The sequence below is a fragment of the Gigantopelta aegis genome, chromosome 10 (genome assembly GCF_016097555.1).
Source record: "Gigantopelta aegis isolate Gae_Host chromosome 10, Gae_host_genome, whole genome shotgun sequence".
Taxonomy (NCBI): Eukaryota; Metazoa; Mollusca; class Gastropoda; order Neomphalida; family Peltospiridae; genus Gigantopelta; species Gigantopelta aegis.
Genome location: NC_054708.1, coordinates 28,514,048 through 28,535,401, shown reverse-complemented (window position 1 = coordinate 28,535,401; position 21,354 = coordinate 28,514,048). Strand labels below are relative to the sequence as shown.

Below are 21,354 nucleotides of genomic sequence, written 5' to 3'. Positions count from 1 at the left end.
AAAACCCCCATACAAACAAAACGAATCGAACGCCGTTTAAATTTTAACTTATACTCAATGGCAGGACACTGTTTCATCATTATTTAGCTTCGTATTCAATTCGTGTTAGATATTGTATCTCAATTGCACTTCATATCCTTTCTTTTATAGATACAGTTGTTTAAATTATACTTTAATGTTTTTTAAAAATACGATCAGATGCATTGGTAATCATGAAACTTAAATACGAAGAAACGAGACAAAGGGAGATAAGATAATTTAATCTTGAACTTTACAAAAATAGTAAATACGATTTCTATATTTTTACTGTAGCTAAAATACAGTAAAAATATGACTTTACACCGAATATCACTTTTATGGTTTCTGTAGATCTATATATACTCTTCAAAAAAGGTAGGGGAACCTGAAATATCAATATCAACTATTAGACCACAGACATCCTAGTATAGAACGTTCAGGTCTGTTTATCAACACACTGAAACACATTCCATAGTTTGCACATGCATAACGCAGTTGCCCCGTACTCGTGCGTGGGGTGTCATGCTCGATTTTGACCATTTCCAGGAAGGTCCATTAATCACTGTGGAACATTATTTCTGTAAAAAAAAAATCATTCTGTTGATCATACAGATGTTATTGTTTTGTTTTTAGTCATTTTTATTGTTTGAATTTGCGATAAACTGATAAAAAACCCGTCAACTTTCAAATTTCACTTCTGACCCCAATCGTCCTTGAAGATCTTTAGTGGTCATAAAACCTACTGTAATGTTTGCCCAATTAATTCACTATTATCATATAACCATTCCCCACAGCTAATATACCTTACAATTTTGGCAATTGTAAATTCTTATTAGAGTTCCCCTACTTTTTTTGAAGAGTATATTTCATTGCTATGTATATAATAAGTAATGTTACTTCAAAAAGGATCTGTTAGTCGTAAACATGTTACTAGTGTCAGCAAACACAGAACGGCCCCTTTAACAGTCAATAGCAAATAAATTTTCCATGCTGGGATGTCGGTAAACATTAATCCATTCATTCGTTCGTTCGTTCTTTCATTCGTGCGCCCGTCCGTCCTTCCGTCCGTTCGTTCGTTAGTTCATTTCATTCATTCGTTCGTTCGTTCGTTAATCTTTCATCCATCTGTCCGTCCACACATTCATTAGTAATTGTGCAGAACATGTTAAAAGCCGCGTTAAGTACCAAATTTATCACAAATTCACACCAAAACTAGCGGTAAAATATAAATGTTTCTTCCCAGCCGTCAAGGGGGATTACTCCACTACAAAAGACAAATGGATAAAACTATTATTTAGCGTCTCAACTGGAAGTTAAAAGTAAAATAGCGAAAACGAAAAACGACAACTGGCCGACAACGGCAACAGAATGTGCACCGTTATTCGATACGCATGTCTTAGCATTGTCTTGAGCTCGTTCGCCATTATCGGGCCATTTTGCTGCGAATCAACTCCGGCGAGGATTAATTTTATTTTCCACCTCATTATATCCGAAAGCGCCTGACAATAGGTCACAGAGGCTATGTAAAAATTCTTAAACGATGAAGCCGCTTTTCCCGTTAATTAACTGCTTCCATAAAGATTATAGCTAATCGGAAATATAATACAAACAGCCTCGACCACTTGGCCCTATAATTTTCGCCATAGGTGGGCGTGTGCCCGAAAACAGGTACATTTCATGAAATAGATCAAAAGGGAATAACGGCGCGGGAGAGAAAAGTGATGGAATAATATTTCTCTATGAAGGTTCATTATAAATTGCATCATCGGGTTATTACGGCCGGTTTGATACGGAGGAATAGGTTGAAGCATTTGCCACTTTTTGTCTTTCATTTTAATGACAATTAATAGCGCCCATCTGTCGATTCTCCGGGTCCATTGTCCCCCCGCTAACGGAATACTGTTTTGTTTTACACGCACGGAACGGACTGCTGGTGTTTCGGTGGCACGCGATGGGCAGAGGCGATCATTATGATAAGATCAAGGCGGAGGCGTCCCTGGCGTTGCCGAATCTATTAGCGTACTAATTACTGTAAACACGAAATGGCCAAAAGCGGACACATATGGGCGATTTTGGTTCCACACTGACAAGGTATGATGACGACAGCATAGGCGTACGAGCTGCCATTTTTTTTTTTGGGGGGGGGGGGGGGGGGGGGGAGGCTGGTTTTTGCTACAATTAAACGAAAATGCCCGAATTCTCGATAACGTTTTTTTCATATTAGCATTACTACTAACGAATATTCTCTACGTATTTTTACATGAATTACAACTAAGAATGATGGAAATACTTGATAAAAAAGGCCTCAGGTTACTACATTTTGCCTGAATTTGAGGATTTGCCCCCCTCCCCCTGCCACATCCACCATCACCCCCGTCACACACCCTCATCCCCCGTCACACACCCCTCAAACCCCCCTCCCCGTTTCGTACGCTTATGGACAGCAGGGGCGGTTGCAGGATTATTCTTAGGATGGGTGCTACGTCAACGGCTTCCCCAGCTCCTGTTTCTTTCTCGCTTTTTTACTTTTAAAAAAACCTACATTTTCCGGGGGAAATGAACCTTCTAAAGACGTCGCTCGCATCAGTTTAGAACACCGGAACACCCCTGCATAACGTCCTGCACTCGCGCCCGACAGTATTCAAAAGTGCTTTAACATCGAGCTATATATCTGAATTTCCAGTTGTATGAGTCTTTAACATTCAATAGCCAAAGGTTAATTTAATCAATGTGTTTTAGAATGAATGAATGAATGGATGTTTAACGACACCCCTGCATGAAAAAATTGTGCTTTAGTGTCGTTAAACAAAACAATTATTTTAACTCATTTTTTTTTACCATTATGCCACTTTGAGACTGTCCCTTTAACCATGTGAAAACCATTTTGAGACTGTCCCTTTAACCCTTTAACGAACGAACATACGAAATAGTAGTAGTAGTAGTAGTACTGTAGTAGTAGTAGTACTATAATAATAGTAGTAGTAGTATTGTAGTAGTAGTAGTAGTACTGTAGTAATAGTACTGTAGTAGTCGTAGTATTGTAGTACTGTAGTAGTAATAGTAGTATTGTAGTACTGTAATAGTAGTCATTTTAGTAGTAGTAGTAGTAGTACTGTAGTAGTAGTAATAGTAGTAGTAGTAAATAGTAGTAGTAAATAGTAGTAGTAGTAAATAGTAGTAGTAGTAGTAGTAATAGTAGTAGTAGTAGTAGTAGTAGTAGTAGCAGTACTGTAGTAGTAGTACTATAATAGTAGTAGTAGTATTGTAGTAGTAGTAGTAGTACTGTAGTAATAGTACTGTAGTAGTAGTAGTACTGTAGTAATAGTACTGTATTAGTCGTAGTATTGTAGTAGTTTTGTAGTAGTAGTAGTAGTAGTAGTATTGTAGTACTGTAGTAGTAGTAGTATTGTAGTACTGTAATAGTAGTCATTTTAGTAGTAGTAATAGTACTGTAGTAGTAGTAGTAGTAATAGTAGTAGTAGTAAATAGTAGTAGTAAATAGTAGTAGTAGTAAATAGTAGTAGTAGTAGTAATAGCAGTAATAGTCTTAGTAGTAGTAGTAGTAGTAGTAGTAGTAGTAGTAATAGTAGTATTAGTAGTAGTAGTAGTAGTAGTAATGGTGGTGGTGGTGGTGGTGGTGGTGGTGATGATGGTGGTGATGGTGATGATGATGATGATGATGATGATGATGATGATGATAGAATAACAAGTGGTAATGTTTTAATGAATTTATCGCTGTATATATCAAATTAATAACTGATAAAATCAAAATGTAATATTATTTCTAATTTAAAATGTCGTGAAGTGAACAGTCTCAGATTCACATTAAAAATGTACGCAACACATCACAACACCGAAAATACCGCATTGCCGAACAACGAGTAGCCTATTCTGCCGTAATGTCTTGTAGTTATTTGTAATATAAAATTTATAAAACCCAGCTTTAGGGAGATTAATAATAGAAAATCGCGCTAGCACAAATGGGAAATGTGACTAACCATATAACACGGACGCACCTAAAAGTTGGTCGCTTATCTGCGATCTGGTGGCTGGTAATAAACAAATGCTTCATTTAGCAGATTTCAAAACGAAAATGACAGACATTAAAAATGCATGAAGGTTTTGTCTCCCGCTATTCCTCCGAGTGCCATGACCGCCAGTAAAGCCTTTCTGTTGATGAAAAGCTTTGACGAAATATATAAAGTAGGTTGACAGAGAGGCTTGTTGTTGGAATTAAATGGAAATATCATTGTACTCTAACGAAAGTAAAACTGACTTGGCTGATGGTATTTGGTTTTCAGGTTTTTAAGCAAAAAATTCAGAGTTTGTTTGTCTTAAAGATCGCAGTTCTCAGAGGTCCAACATCGAAAAGTGAACATAAGTGCGCGTTCATGAGCGTTCGTGCGTTTGCGGTTCCGTTTTCGTGCCTTTCATTGCAACCCCCTTCTCTAGAAAAAGACAGTAGTCGAGCAGGAAACGTTTGGTAAATCGTATGCACCTCAAAAACAATAAATTCTTTCATATATTTATCTATTTGGCACCCTATACCCGATGTATTTTTTTTGTACCGAGTGTCGATAAACATACATTCATTTATTAATTCCCTAACAAACAAACACATTATTTTCTTATATACATTCGGTTTTGAAAACGGAACAAAATCGCGACTTTAATAAAATTATATTTCACTTAGTGAAAGTTTTTTAAAAGACTACTTTGTTATATATTAAAGACAATCTGCTCAAAATGCTTAGTCTTAATCAGGCAGTCAAAATAGTCGAGATCGGTGCCAAGGACAGCGTGTTTGAACCTTAACTGGATATTTGCAAGAAAAACATGTTTTAAAAAAAAAAATATTAAGGTTTCAGCTACGAATTATTCAGGGTAAATTTAACAGCACAAAGTTCAAAGGAAAGGAATGACATATTTGAGTTTCCTGTAAAAGTCCCCTGCGTGTGCTGTAACCTCACCGTGGTGCAGTGGTGTAACATTCTCTTTGAGAATGGCCAATACAGCACAAAATTTAAGTTTTGAGTAAAATTCAGTATCCGTAAAATTCTGTGATATTTGTGTTTTTGGACAGTTCTTTACACTGTTTTTGTTTAAGTCTTGAATTTTTATATTGATGTTGATCATCACTTTATTTATTTGCATTACCATAGTTTGACACCCAATAGCCGATGTATTTTTCGTGCTGGGGTGTCGTTAAACATTAATTCATTCATTCATTCATTCCTGTAAAAGTCGGACTCACGTAAGTCATATAGAAAACACCACAGAAGTGACGTTAGATACCATTTATCTTACAACGAGTTATTTCAAAACGTATTTAACGAGCGAAAATTTGTACGATAAATGATATCTAACGGAAACGAGAGTAGTATTCTATTTCTTACATATCATATCCCCCCCCAACCCCCCCCCCCCCCCACAAAACAACAACAACAAACAAACAAACAAAAAACACGACAAAAAAACAAAACAAAAGAAAAAAAGAACCCCCCCCCCCCACCCCCCCACCCTCCGGTTAAAAAGAAATTTAAACGTCTTTTCCATCCAAAACATATTTACAGCGCTTATGCTTGCAGTAAAATTATGAGTCACAGAACAGTCAGTTTTAATTTAACTTATTCGTCACAGAGGAATCAATTTTGGCCGTGCTTATTTCATTGGATGGTATGGCTGTGGCAACCGGGGCATCACTGCAAAGCAGCCAATTAAATGTCATCAACTCGATATCACACTTGTGGGAGATCGCGATGTGATATTAAAAATCTCACACGATGTTCTCTCCAATGTATGTGTACGAAAATACATTTATTATCCATATAGTTCAACATAACCGAGCTAATAATCATACGACGCACACGTGTAATAACAAGTATGATGGCGTAATTTTGAGAAGCGACGTCATAACATGACGTTGCTTCTCTAGTCCTAGCTCAGTCCTAGCTCACCTTCTAGTTGTTGCTGAGACATTTTGAGTTCGGTCTTGTTATTTATAAACAAAACAACACTAATAATATGGATAATAGAGAAATTATTACACTCGCGTTTGAGTTATACTGATTTTACGAAACTCATGTCAGGATTCATGTATTACCCTCGCTCTCGCTCTCTATTTACTTCTTACTTTGCCTTAAATACATGACTGATTTAAACACCCGTCAATGAAAGGAGATAATGAAATTATCACTGGCCATTCTTTAAGAACAGTACATCCATTGAAGATTGTTTTTTTAATTATTGTTTACAGTTGAGTAATATAAAGATTCAACACACCACATTGTTCATCTCCCATCCCCCACCCCCACCCTCCCTGTCATGGACAGAACTATCTGGCGAAGTCAGAGGTTGTGCCCACGACAGGCGTGCTAGAACAGATCTCTGATGGAAGCATGTCAAAAATTACTCACACACACATCGTTCATCCCAGGCGCGGATCAACGAAAAGGGTGGTCCCTCAAACTCGGGATTGCTCCAAAAATCCAGTTTTTAAAATATATAGAATCAATTTCTTTTTCTCTTCATTTTTTTCTCTCTTTTTTGGGGGGTGGGTGGGGGGGGGGGGGGCGGGGGGGAGGGAGTAATATATTGGCTGGTTGGTATATACATATAGTAGCAGTTTTGGTGGGGTTGTTTTTAATAATTTGCACTCCTTCTAAGTTCTTAGAAAAAACAACAACCCGCATCACCTCTGCAGTACCATGAAGAAGCCTGCCACATCTACACATAGTGTTGCAATTACGCTCGCTTGATCCTCCGGCTGTTTTGTTTAACAAGGACGTTCGAGTGATTTCTATTTTATTAGCTTGTTCGTGCGAGGGTTAAGCATTCGCGACAGTGGATGAAGAATCAAAATTCGCGAAGAAATATCATAATTGAGAAGCGCATCTCAAAATGAAGTGCCTGCCCCCTGGAGACTAATTACATAGGCCTAACTCTGTCCGGCTCTTTAATATTTAATTTGTTTTATGTTCCCTTGTGCGTGAGCGAACATCTAATTAAAAGACTAGCGATCGGGTATTGTACAAAACACAAAAATGACATGTCGGCTTCTGAAACATTGGTTAAAAACAAGAGATACAGGCAAATATTGCGCAACATAGACTGAAACTTGGGGTTAGTTAAGCTGTTCTAAAGCATCATGGGTTGGCATAATATTTTGCATTTGAATTTTTGTTTGTTTGTATAAATAAATAAATTTTTAAAATCAGGATTAATTTATTAAGGATGGATGGATACCTGAGGTTCTTCTAAATTAAGTTTCAAAATATTTCTTCATTTGTTGTATGTACTGGTTTAACGTTTGATTTTCAACATTTATGGTTAAAGGGACATACCCTAGTTTTTAAACACCGAGACATAGTTTTGACTATTAGAGCCGTTTGTGATAACTAAACTCATACTTTACTTAGATTTTATGGTTTAGATTATCAATTTTCATATATTGGAAGTGTTTTTGGTCATCCTGGTGGTTTTAATATCACAAAAGGCATTTCTCATTATTTTTTTTTTTTAAACGCACGTGCGTCTGAGAAGTAACAGTTATAAAGTCGAGTTTCAGTCTATTTGTAGAGGGTATTTTACCATTTCAAAGTCACAGACTCATGTTTTACTCAATTGTAACTTTATCCAAATATGTTACAGGTTTGTAGATTAACTAAGCCTAGTGTTAATTTTCACGGGTTGAAACAAGAGTATGTCCCTTTAAGTTAATTAACATTTTAATTATGCTCCTCCACCCCCACCCCCCACCCCCCAAAGAAAAAAACCCATGAAAAAAAGGAAAATATAATTATATCCCCAGCACTTGATTCAGACAGAGAGTTAAATTTGGTCATGGGAATATGAAGGAAATCTCTACCACCACATGCGTTACTCCTTTCGAAAAACAGAACATAACCTTTAATAATATTATGCTTTCTCTACTGACTTTTGATATAACAGTCATTGAGGACCGGTTGGAATGGGAAATAACGCAATATGCCGATTGATGGGGATCGATCCTGCCGCATATCGCACCTCATGCGGAGGCTCTTAGTCACGTAACACTCTAACCAGACGTGTTTGTGGACCTCCACCATTAAAAAAAAAAAATGAAAGAAAAACCGAAAAAAAAAAAAAAAAAAAAAAAAAAAAAAAAAAAAAAATCAGAATTTTCCCGCTTGTTAGACTAAGTGTTACCAATTGAGATATGTGTTAGTGTTGCTGAATCCAGGTTTATAATCTTGCATAAGGAAAAGTAATTGTGAAATCTAAAACATTACAATCAAGAAAAAATATGTGTCAATGAGAAAGCACAGCTGTTTGGCCAAGTGGTGCACGCAGTGCGCATATCCGGGAGAGGTTGTTCTTCTTTTTTTTAGGATTTAAAAAAAAAACAAACCCAGGACAAGCTTCTAAAAAGTTTGCATGTGTGGGCAAATATAATTGTGTTAATTCCATTTCATTTTTATGCAAACATATTATGAATTCATATTAAAACAAATTTAGACTGTAGATAACGTATAACAACCACCTGTATGTCGTCAGGCCTTCTACAATTTTATAAAAATCCACTAGCCATGGGATCAGTGATTTAAAACATTTACTAGCCATGATTAAACATTCACTAGCCCAACTTTAAATAAATAAAATGTTACTAATAGTAATAATCAGATATGTCACCTAAAGAGGAAGATAGAGCTTAAAAACTCTTAGATTGGGGGTGAGAAGAGAGGGCAGGATATTCATATTTACAAAATAAAGACTTAAATGCAGCATTTGACAAGAGTTGTTTTTTTCACTAGCCGTTGGGCTAGTTATAGTAATTATTTACTAGCCCAACACTGAATATCACTAGCCGTGGGAGTGGGCCTACCATAATCTAGAAGCCTTGATGTCGTTAAAGTTTTGCTTTTGTTTAACACCACTAAAGCACATTGATTTATTCATCATCGGCTACTGCATGTCAAACATGTGGCAAGTTTGACGTAACGCTAGCAAAAACTCACCAAAAGGTTATATACTTTTTGCAATGAAACTCTTACCGATGACAGATTTCATTACCTATTCATTTACAAGTTTTATTTTCATAACGTCCGAGTAGTTTATATATCAATATTACTGTACAAGACAAAGTATTTGCAAATTCAAAGAAGTAGTTAAGATATTTAACTAAATTTTACACTAAATCGCCAGTTGACAACGAGAACTGATTACATGTATATGTATATGCAATGTTATATTGTTTTGTAAAAAAAAAACCCTCTAGTTTTAACGTTTAAATTTTTGTTAAACAAACACAATCTGAAAAGAAAGCAAATATATTTCATCACTGTTATGACATATACTCTTTGTATATCTCGGTCAAAAACTCTTTCGTTTGTGACAGATTATTTAACACAAAGAGAAGTTTCATTTCTTCTTCTTTTTGTTTTCTTTGAAAAAATATTCATTTCTGTTGATATTTTAAATTGTATAAATATTCAATCATCAATAAAAATCCCAGATTAAAAATATTTTACACACACACACGCACGCACACAAACATACACGCGCACACTTTCCTTGTGTTTAGATTACCGCTGGTGTTTTCCCCTACATTTAGTTTCATTTGACCTTATTTTCGTGCTTATATCCAATTAAGGTTCAAGCACGCTGTCTTAGGCACACACCTCAGCTATCTGGGTTGTCTGTCCAGGACAGTGAGTTAGTTGTTAGTGAGAGAGAAGAGGGTGTAGTGGTCTTACAACTACCCACCGAGTCGTTAAAACTCGCTCTAGGTGGGAGCCGGTACCGGGTTGCGAACCCTGTACCTACCAGCCTTATGTCCGATGGCTTAAAACCACGACGCCACCTCTGATGTTTCCCCCCTACATATATCGTTATTAAAATCTGCAATACATGAAAACGATTTCTCGTGTTTTCTCATGGTTTGCGCGTCTCGAACTGCGTGAACCCCACCGATACACGCCGAGTTGTCAATTAACATACAAGTTAAGTTTCCATGTGCAATTCAGCTCAAGCAGCCCCGCTTTGCCTCTACACCTCCAGGTTTCCCTGGCCCAGTACGCCACGGGTCAGGCTCGTAACAGGTGCACCTTACTGCCTATTAAGAAATATAATTTAACAAGTGCTGAAAAATCTATCTAAAGTTGCGAACGTTTCCCTCCAAATCCACATCTCGCATTGTCTCGTACGTTCCGCGAACCAGCGCGCGCTTTCGTTCACCCATGGCGGAAATTAGTCTACGGTTTTTGTTACCAGCAGCAGTGCTAATCAAACTCCTTTCACGTCTGCTCTGGAATTTCGATTTATTTCATAAATTCAGTTATATATCCACGAAAAAAAACAAAAACCCAACAAATATGCTGGATAACTTATTATTGCAAGCTATTGCAATTGCAGTGGTTCAAAATTTAAGATATATAGCTTGCGTAAGCTGTTAGTTCTTTTCGTTGATTCCTTTCCAAGTCCATTTTTCACCAAACTGTAAGAGATTCTTTTCTCCGGTTTTTTTGTTGTTGTATATGTGTGATTCTGATTGTGAGTGTGAAAATAAGCTTTCACCAATTCCCACCAGTCGTGGTTTTCGAAAACTGGTTAAATCATTGAACACTTGCCGCTTATTTCTATGTTATAACGAAGTGTTTATAACTTCATATATCGGGTTGATGCTAGAACGGTTGGGGGTTGGAGTGAAAATTAAATAAACACGTGAGGCCATTTGTGATTATTTTACTTGACATGCGTGCACCATGGGTATTTTAGCGAGCATTCAAAAATAAATTTTGAAATGAATACTGACATTTATCTTACGCATGATTAAGACAATAAATGCAGCAAAGGAATATGTTGAAAAATAAAACTAATTTAATTTAAATAATTAAATAATAAAATTATATATATTTTTTTTTTTTAAATAAATAGACTATAATTACGATATTGACATTCTTGTTGATGTATGTTTTACATTTTTTTTACATTTATTAATGGAAACATAATAGATTTAAATCATATTAGAAACTGTGCAAAATATGTCAAATATATTTTGTGTTGCATGTTTGGTTGTTAATACGTTCTAATACCCACGATAGTAAGAACATTTTAATGACCATAAATATTTTCAATTTAGTCATTTATATATATATATATATATATATATATATATATATATATATATATATATATATATATATATATATATATATATATATATATATATATTAAAGTCAGTAAGTTAATTGTTGTGGTTAAAAAGTAGATTTTAAAATTATAGATTTTGCCTTTTATTTACGCGAATATGGCAATGCCTACTATATGTAAACGCAGGTTAACATTTTGAAAATTTAAAGGATTTGTTTTAATTTCCAGTTTAGTAAAACTTGAAATTTTTAATTTATGTTTTAATTTTATACGTCAGTTTAAAAAAGTTTTGGCAATCTATTGTATATTTTAAGTATTAATAACTAAGTCTTACATTTATGTAAACTATATTTCATTTTTTTCATTCATATAAAAATGCGTTGAGATTCGTTTGCAAACCTATATTGCTCTTTGATAGTAGTACTAATATGAGTAAATGTTGTTATCCAGATTTGTGCATTTTCGTTTAATTCCGATAAAAAAAAACCCTACTGAAATGGGAGCCCGTACGCCTATGACAAAGAAAAATATTATATTATTATAATAACAAAATTAAGGGAAACAGCGCCACCTCACCCCCTCATTTTTAAAAAAATCTTAAAACGACCATTAATCATATTATAGTTTGGCTGTGTCGACAGAGCGTGCACGGGGTACCAAAGGTCCGGTCATCTGGGAGTCCGGTAGATAGGTATCGCAAAATGGCGTCTCGTCCATCACGGACAGTCGTGAATGATGACTAGACTGGTCGCTCGTTGGACGGTACGCGGGGTGCATGCTAGGACATTCGTGTCCAGACCCGATCTTGTCGCAGTGTCATCGCCGAAATCTGACAGCGACACGTCACGGGAACCAGTGCATCTGGGCCGTTCGTGATTGATAATGGTGGAAATCACTCGCTATACAACCACGCTTTAATATAGTAATAATAACATTTAATAACAATAGTATGGAATGAAACCGTATGACATTGTCATTTATGTAGAGAACATAACACTTTATTTGGTTCATATTTTATAAAGAAACATTTTTTTAGTTTGTTTTGTTTAACGACACCAGTAGAGCACATTGATTTATTCATCATCGGGTACTGGATGTCAAATATTTGGTAATTTTGACATATAGTCTTAGAGAGGAAACCCACTACATGTTTCCATTAGTAGCTAGCGGTCTTTTATATGCACCATCCCACAGACAGGATAGCACATACCAAAACCTTTGATATACCAGTCGTGGTGCACTGGCTGGAACGAAAAATATCCCAATGGACCCACCGACGGGGATCGATCCTAGACCGACCGCACATCAAGTGAGCGTTTTTCCAGTACAGTAGACCGAACAACAAAACAAAACAAACGCAAATATTTTAATTTATTACCCATATGGTTGAAAATATCTTGGTACATATCAAAGTGATACGTCCCACTAGAACGCCAAGTGGGACGTAACACTTCGTGACGTCATCGATTAGCGCACTACAACCGTACAGGTATGTCAACTAAACGAGTTGAGTAATAAATTAAGATCGATTATGGGTAATAAATAGGATATTAAACTCGTTACCATTTCGTATCACGTTTATGTCCCTCGTGAAATAATTTTCATTGTTACACGCTAAAACTCTAGGAAATTGAAAGCTATTTCACTCGGGACATAAACATGATACGAAAAGGAAGCTCCTTTAATATTATATATATATAAGTAAGTAGACTGTGTCAAAATGTTTGCAAGACATTGTCATGATAATTTAATTAAACACAAACACTAATCGCATTCAAATTGAATAATTTTAAATTAATTAAAGAAAACTAAATTAATATTCGCGTTTCTTTTGTTGTTCAGTGTACATAATTTAATTGTTTGTTGTTTTGTTTATTTGTCTGTTTGTTTGTTTGTTTGTTTTTGTTTGTTTTTAGTAAATGCAAATATCAAATTATCATTTTACTTAACGTATGTAATACAAAGGAACAATTCATTTGTATAGACATTAAACAGTTTTATGTTTTATATCCTATGGGATCAACTAAAAGCCGCATACCCTAGCGTCAGGGCTGTTGATTAATACATCTACATAGTTGACTGCATATAATATACACAGGATGGGCATAATTTATCACAATGCCCTCTCTTAATTCCAAATATCATAACAATAAACAAAAATATCGACAACTACAAGTATTATTAAGAATATAAATATTCATGACAAAGTAAATGCATATAAAAGCAAACAAAACCAATACACAATGCAAATGAAAGTGAAAGAGGAAATAAGTGAAATAAAATAAAAGTAATTTGTCTTCTGTTCAGACAACACGACTTCGTTTAACCTATCTAGATACATAACAGACAGGCTCCGCACAGCAGGTATTGATTTAATCAAACATTTAGTAAATTGTTTTGTTTCGCTAATGTATTTCTCAACATAATGGAATATGTGTTTGTGTCACCATTTAACATGGTTCTACCATTTAGTACTAACTGTAGATTAACTGGTACAAAGATAGGGCAAAATTTGAAGCAGTTTAACATATTTTTGTTTGTTAGTAATAATACAGCTATTTTACCGTTAACTTGCACATTACTTACAATTATTAAAAAAAACACACCCATATTACCGTATACTTTTTAGCAAATTTATTGTTTCTGGACGTCCTGGTCTTTGTAGTACTTCAAAATGCATTTATATATATATATATATATATATATATATATATATATATATATATATATATATATATATATATTAAAAAGATATGCACATCTAAAACTAGGCTAGTGGCTTTAATGCATAATACGAACTGAAACTTTACGTCATTTATGTGGATAACATAACGGTTTATTTCGACTGAAGTATTGTTGGGGTTTTGTTGCTTTTAAAGAAAACAAATGATATGCTAATGTTTTTGTTTTTTGTTAAGTTTTGTATATTTTTTTAGTAAATGCAAATATCGATTTTAAATTTTACTTAACTTATGTAATAAAAGAAAAACATGTGTTCTCATTCACTTGAATAGATAATAAAATGTTTTATCCTCTATGGGAATAACATTAAAGGGACATTCCTGTGTTTGCTGCATTGTAAGCTGATTCTGACTAATAAAATATTTCTATGGTTAAACTTACACATTATATATTTTTTCTTGTTTAGAATATCAGTGTTTGTATATTCAATGTGTTTCTGGTCGTGTTAATATTTGTAAGAAGCCCAAACTGGATTTTGTCTTCAAATAATTTCGTACGCACAAAAAATAATATTTTAGGAAATAAAATGAAATTTATCCTAGTAGGGGCCTACATATATTAGAATGTTCAGAAACACGTTTAATATACAGCTACTAATATTATATGCAGAAAAATATATTTGATATGTAATTACAATGGTTAACAACTCTCAGCAAAAACCCCAAACAATTGCAGCAAACTCAGGAATGTCCCGTTAAGGCAAATATTTAGGTAACCTATGCAACATTACATTCTGTTATTATTCTGATTTGTTTGAGTTTTTAAATTAAAATTAAAATATAAATAAAGACGAAATGTGTAAAATATTACCACTGCTGAAGTTCTAAATTATCTTACTATTGCTCTGCAATAATGAAAGTGTTTCTACGAATCTAAAATTGAAACTGCCAAAAAGATATTTGGAGTAAGTTAACAAGTAAAATTATTATAGTAGAATTACAATTTTAAAAATATTATTTATTGATATGAACCCCTTTATGTTTAAGTTATTTTATTTATTTATTTATTTATTTAATTAATTTATATCTACCGATTTGAACATTAGGTTTTTTATATTTCGACTAATGAAGCAGTATGTTCTTGTATTTATAAAATCGATCAAATATATCCCTCCCCCCAAAACCCCCCAATTTATGACACATATTTCAAATTGCTATTACAATGATATAGATGTCCATTCCTATTTAATTTACAGTACTAGTATTTTAGCTTGCTGAATGGCAATATATTTTCAATATTGTTAAAATACATCGTCATACAGTAGGAAAGATGATTTATGAAAAACAAAACCCATTAAGTTGTTTATATTTTTTGTGGGGATATATACTGTTTATTTAAAGTCACGGATCCTTGTTTTTGAGCTAGTACATACCTTTTGCTGTTTGACATGGAATTCATGCATGTTTAGCTACATCAGAAACCAGGACGACCAGAAACTAGATATGCTAAAATTGTTAATGTTAACTAATGTACAATTTTATGGTTAACAAAGCTGTAATACCCTAAAATATTTGACATTATCTAATGACCAAGGTCAGTGTCTTTAAATATTCCGATTTTCCAAACAAATAAAACCAGTCGTGTAAATTCCGTTTTGATGAACCACCCTTGACAATGTCTTCATTCTTTCACATTTTTTGCTTGATTTTCTGTGCATTTACTTCGTTATGGATGTTTATATTCTGATGATAGTTGTAGTTACCGATATTGTTATTGTTATTTGTAATTAGAAGTGGACCTCGTAAGTTGGATATATTTCATCCATAACGCTGCCATCATAAAACCTTCGTATTCATGTACAAGCAAAAGAAAAAAAAGAAGTAAAACACACACACATAGAGTCGTTGACAAGACATTTGGTTCGAATAAACCCCCAGCTTCTTACAACAAATATTGTATTACTACATGTGATGGCAGAAACACCATTGTTTTCCTGGGAAATCTTAGCCGCCCTGTGTTTAAATTTACGAACATTTCCTTCGCATGAGACGATACCGGAACCATTCCCACGTTTTTACCACAACGCGCCGACAAGCCGAGAAGCGAATGGGTGGTTTTGAATTGTCAATGTGCGTAACTTCAAAAGACATGCATCGGGACGAATATATTCGAGAGCTTGTGTGTGGCATTAAACTTCAAGAAGACTCGGCCTGCATTGGAAGAGATCTCATTTCTTTAATGTTTTCCGTCGCTCAATCTGAACAAACATGGAAGCAGAAGAAATTCATTCCAAGCATGCGGTATAAAGAAAATGTTTTCCATGCATGATACTGTAATATTCCCTGAGCTTGCAGCGCGCATTTTTGAATCATTGACCATTTCCTGGTATGGCAACCTACTACATCAAGACAATTTGACTAAAATAGTCTTCAAAACATCTGATAAATTGGAATTTTCGTTATGAAGAATAAATGCGGATATGTACATTTTATGTATTATTTGTGTAAACGTATCTCAATTAGGCATTTACCATAGTTTGACACCCAATAGCCGATGTAAATTTCGTGCTGGGGTGTCGTTAATCATTCATTCATTCATTCATTCATTCATTCTTTATTCATTCATTATTTACAACTTTCTGTGAGAGCATCATATGGTTTGCCTTAAGAGTTGTGACCACAGCAAACATATTCCAGGATATCGTAATATTTTTTAACACTAGTTCTATAGGTGTCTGTGAAAATGTTTTCAAATCTGTACATTTATCTTCTCGTTTTGTATTGATAGTTCTGTCCAATATTTGTTTAAATTTACCACAGCCCCATACACCATCTCTATGGCATGACCATGGCGTTTCTTTTTCTCTTTTTGAAGATTTTAATTTTAGTATGTATATATTTATATGCGCTATTGTGTCTTTCATGAATGTGACTCTTTAACAGTTTGTTTTACATCGTGTTTTATTGATAATTTGAGAATATTTGTATTGATTTACTCATAGTATTCATTTACCTTTGTTTGACACCAAATAGCCGATGTCTTTTTTGTGTAGGGTTATGGGTTAAATATTCATTCGTTCATTTTTACAGAAACGTTGTAAATCTATTAGCATTAAAATCCAAGATAACAAGATACTCATCTTTTATTTTTTAGTTCTAAAGTGGGGGAAAGATTACCCGAGTGACCTTATTGGACATAATATATTTTAGGTGTTTTGGTTTTTTGTTTTGTTTTGTTTTGATTTTGTTTTTGGTTTGGGGTGGGGAGGTACATTTTTTATTAGTGATTGTGGTTTTAATCAAATTTTAGCACTAAAGTGGAGGGTAGAAGGCACGGATATTATAACAATTTGCCACAAGGTAAGGGAGTAAATTCGTACACCGAAGTTTCCACGAAACATGTTTTATTGCATATAATATACAAAAGGATTGGGTACAAGTTATCCAACGTATAAGGCCCTCTCCAAATTACAAATAACAATAACAATTTCCGTTGGCCACATTTATAAAGAAAATAACGATAGGCATAAAAATAATTTTTAAAGAAAGGGACGAGAAAACGTACCCTGAATATATATATATATATATATATATATATATATATATATATATATATATATATATATATATAATTCAATGCCTACAATCACAGTTCAAGAAAATTCAAGGAAAACGAATCGTTCCGAAAAATGCGAAGATTTGCGAACGATGGGTACTTTGTTAAAATATATGTCTTGTGGTTTTGAGTATTTAAACAAAAGCGTATCATCCTTCTCCAAGTGGATTTTCTTGTTCAAGTTTGTAAACAATTAAAATGTTCAACTCTAAAGATTACACGCAGAATAATGCATTCATGCTGCGACAGGAGTCATCACAGAATATTTAACAACGCAGTGAAACAACTGTTCAAATACATTCGATTGTTCCAAGCGGAAATACGGCAACGCTTAAGAAACCATTACATTTCAAAGAAAACACGCGGCCCCCGAGTCTGCGAATTGCACCCAGTTGGGCTATCGGTTTATGACAAGGCGAACAGACGCCTCTAGCTAGTACAGACTTTGGCAAATCGTGTATCTGCGTTAAATGCCGCCATTTTTCCAAACAATGAAGCAAATGTCGTTGAATTTGATCCGGATAAAGGTCATATTGTGATATTCAAAGGCACAGTCGGAACATAAGAGGATATTGCCGCAAATGGGAGAATGTGTCTTCTTCATTAAAACAGAGATGGCGAAATCCTTCATAATGACTTGTTTCCCCTTGAGAGCTCTCTGGTTGGAGAGAACACAATTTCTTCCACATTTGCTTAATTACGATGATAAATACTGCATATGTTTGACAGACCATATTTCAGAAGTACCCTCGTCATCTACTCTTGTCATCTTGTTGGTATTGTGTTACAGATTCGCCACTAATGAATTCAGTGTAATCTGTACATCTATGCAGAACTGTTGAAACGGGGTGTAGTTCAGTGGCTAGAGCTCCCACCTTAAGTGCATTGTATGGTAGAGGGTCGCATATCCCATGACCACCTTTCCCGGAAATCCCAATAAGTTGCTTTTCAGTTTCAGGCAGTATCTTACGAATAGCATATTATTAACCAAAATATATATTATACAAATTATAGACAAAATCACTAAGATTACAAATAGTATCTCTAGTGTCTATGACTGAATGTATGTTCGTCTTGTAAACTGTGTGCAAAAGATATATATATATATATATATATATATATATATTAAATTGTTTATCTCTTTATAACCCAAAACAATTCTAAACTGCATGTAAACAATTAAGTAAAGTCCAGATGATGTAACTGCTGTCAGATGTTTTGTCGATAGAATGATTACCATATATCACTGTCAGATTACCATAAATATCCCTGTCAGGTGTTTCGTTTATAGAATGATTACCATATATCACTGTCAGGTGTTTTGTCTATAGAATGATTGCCATAAATCACAGTCAGATGTTTTATTTATAGAATTATGGCCATTAATCACTGTTATGTGTTTCGTCTATAGTTTGATTACCATATATCACTGCCAGGTGGTTTGTCTAAAGAATGATTACCATAAATCACTGTCAGATTACCATAAATTCCTGTCAGGTGTTTCGTCTATAGAATGATTACCATATATCACTGTCGGGTGTTTTGTCTATATAATGATTACCATAAATCACCGTTGGGTCTTTTGTCTATAGAATGATTACCATAAATCACTGCCAGGTGTTTCGTCTATAGAATGATTACCATAAATCACTGCCATGTGTTTTGTCTATAGAATGATTACTATAAATCACTTTCAAGTGTTTTGTCTATAGAATGATTATTATAAATCACTTTCAAGTGTTTTGTCTATAGAATGATTATTATAAATCAGTCCCTTGTGTTTTAACTATAGAATGATTGCCATAAATAATAATCAGCGTTTTGTCTACATAATGATTATAATAAACCATGGACAGGTGGTTTATACATAGGATGGTTACCATAAATCACTGTTGAGTGTTTTTGTCTATATAATGATTACCATAAATCAGACAGACGTTTGGTCTATATAATGATTATAGTAAACCACTGTCAGGTGTTTTGTCTATAAAATGTTTATCACTCTTCAAGACTATACAGCTCTCCAAAGTCTTTTCTTGAGAACTGTAAATATTATACCTTGAATTACACGTCCACAAAATACATCAAAATAATTTCATTTACTCATTTAATAAATTAATATTATAGCAACATTCAACATGGTTGACCGACAGATTAACGTGTGATGGCACAGTTTGAATTTTAATTGTATCATCCTACTGACAAAGAAGTTGTTTTCATGGATACGCGATGAATATATATTTTCTGTGTACTTCTTATTTTATGCCAATGATTCTCGAGGAAACCACTATTTACGCCGATTAACAACACATTAGAATGTTGGGAACCTCGAGTTAATATATCAGATATTATATGTGGGATTAATTAGGTTACAGAATACAAGTACAATTATCCAAATATGACATAATTTTCTGTTATTCGGTAGGAACAGCCTAGACAACAGCATACATGCATGGAACATATGTTGTATGGATAAAAAAAAAAATTATTAAATATAAACACGTACTAGATGTACACGAACGAAAGACCGATATCCATATAAACAAATACAGATGCATAGATCATAGAATAAAGAAAGTATTCAAATGGATCGCCAGTGAACTATATTACTCGTTTAACAGCCACAGCTTTTGGTGTTATTTTAAGTTTTGTTTTACGCCATGGAATACCAAGGTGATTAATTGACATTGTAATTTTCCTTTTGTCTCTCAGGAAACCACCAACAGTACGAACGAACGGACACGCTTGACATTATGGTCGTGATGATGATCACCAGAACTACAACCAGGCAAGAACCTGAATCTGACGCAAATCGTCAAAGGAAATGCGTCACGTCCATGACCAGCAAAAGAAATGGTCTTAGACGTAGCATGTTCGAAATCGTCTGTGATAGAAATACAAAAATAACACAGTTGTATGAAGATGTGCCAATGTAGCTGACCGTTCGTGGAATTAATCACTGGATACCATCATGATGTTTGATGCAACTGGAATGAAAACCAAGAATTACGGAATTCAATGTGAATGACAAGACCTTAATACGTAATCAGGGCCGTATCTCTGCACAATGCTGAGTCAAATGGGTATTTTGCAAAATAGTGGTTGACTCCATGTGTCTTAATCTAGTGCCTCGTCTATAGAACAACAGTCACTTGTATTTGTGCGAGCAAAAATTCAATGGGAATAAATGATTCTTGTGTCAAAGATGAAAATTTACGACATAAATAAGCTAACTTGTGAGGTGGAATATGAACAACGTAGACGACAATATAATACATCTAAATCAGCAAATTTTATTTCACGGTAACAAAGGAATGAATTAAATGAATACAAATGTACAACACAAAATTCAAGGAATATTTCAACATAGATCAACATATGATGTTGGCTGATTTCAAATGTGCTTTTGAGTTCCAGCAAACGGTTTTCCTAAGAGGACCTTGTTTCGATCTAAGTTGTTTAACAGATTGAAGATGGCAGAAATTAGCTGACGTCAAAAAGAGATGGGCGTGAGTGAGTTCTTCCTCTACCTTTTCGTTATCATCGTGTACAGTTTGTGATTCATATACTGATGCACTGATTCGTTATAAAATTATGAAGTATTTTCAGTTGTTTATTTTATTATTCACAGTCGTGACTATGGCTATGGATAGAGTCAAAAACTGTTTTCCGGGGACAGGAAAAAACAACTCGACCTTATTTATTAGTAACTGTGATGACGTTGTCATATACATTAGAAATTAAGATTACAGATTAATATTTCGGACCGTACCATGGCAAAACAACAACAACAAAACACAAAACAACAAAAAATAAATAATAATAAATAATAAAAACAAAAAACTCCAAACAAGCAGAATTAGAGCATATTAAAAAGTTAAAGTTTGTTTAACAACATCACTTGAGCTC

The 21,354-nt window shown here is 34.3% G+C and overlaps 1 long non-coding RNA gene across 1 annotated transcript in view; it reads left to right on the top strand.

Moving 5' to 3' along the window:
• LOC121384140 overlaps positions 1-21,049 on the top strand; it is a 29,823-nt gene extending 8,774 nt beyond the window's left edge. The window contains exon 2 of the long non-coding RNA XR_005959348.1: positions 20,158-21,049. This is a non-coding gene — a long non-coding RNA (uncharacterized LOC121384140). The remainder of the gene's footprint in view (positions 1-20,157) is intronic.
• The last annotated feature ends 305 nt before the right edge of the window (positions 21,050-21,354 follow it).